This window comes from Micropterus dolomieu, linkage group LG08 (assembly GCF_021292245.1).
Source record: "Micropterus dolomieu isolate WLL.071019.BEF.003 ecotype Adirondacks linkage group LG08, ASM2129224v1, whole genome shotgun sequence".
NCBI lineage: Eukaryota > Metazoa > Chordata > Actinopteri > Centrarchiformes > Centrarchidae > Micropterus > Micropterus dolomieu.
In genome coordinates, this window is record NC_060157.1 from 4138555 (window position 1) to 4139358 (window position 804).

The following is an 804-nucleotide window of genomic DNA, read 5'->3' on the forward strand; positions in this document are numbered from 1 at the left end:
CTTGGTTTTCACAGGCTTATTGCAAATCAGGGTTGACCCTCCTCCAGTTGAGAAGAAGGTGGTAATGGATCTAAAGCTGATTGTTAACTGTTAAAAGTACCAGTCGAACAACAACTTCTGCACTTAAGCAGTGTTATTCAAATCATAACGGTTTAGCTGCAAGTTTGCAGAAAGCCTTTTAATATAAACTTGTTGAGTCCTGTCAGATTGTGCTAGGACTGCTTGGTGAAGTAAAGATGATATATTTCTTGTATACTAACTGCCAACAAGGTGCACTATTCACCTAATTCTTGGTGTATTAGTATATAAATTGGGATTTGGATTTAGCAAGATAGGTTCCTCTAGAGAGACATCTTCTCGAAGCCTGGATAGCTCAGTCGGTAGAGCATCAGACTTTTAATCTGAGGGTCCAGGGTTCAAGTCCCTGTTCAGGCGACGAGTCTCTTGGGTCTGCAGTGCTCGATACAGTCAACGTGCATGGATAAAAGAATACTGCATTTGGACAGAATTTGCAGACTCCCCGACAACATCCATGTTAAGTCCACAAGTTTGAAAGGCCCTCTTTTCCCTTGACATTAGGACACTTTAATTGCATGTTGCCACATATTTGTGTCTCTGCTGGCCAGATCACAAATCTGATTGCAATCCATTGTGGTTTTCACAGGCTTATTGCAAATCTAGGGTTGACCCTCCTCCAGTTGAGAAGAAGGTGGTAATGGATCAAAAACTGATTGTTAAATGTTAAAAGTACCAGTCGAACAACAATTTCTGCACTTAAGCAGTGTTATTCAAATCATAACGGTT

The 804-nt window shown here is 40.8% G+C and overlaps 1 protein-coding gene and 1 non-coding gene across 4 annotated transcripts in view; one reads left to right on the forward strand and one right to left on the reverse strand.

The window, feature by feature from the left end:
- Positions 1-804, reverse strand: part of lama5 (laminin, alpha 5) — a 129711-nt gene that overhangs the window by 61164 nt on the left and 67743 nt on the right. The window lies entirely within an intron of this gene.
- Positions 363-435, forward strand: trnak-uuu. The gene has a single exon. It is a non-coding gene; the product is annotated as a tRNA-Lys (tRNA).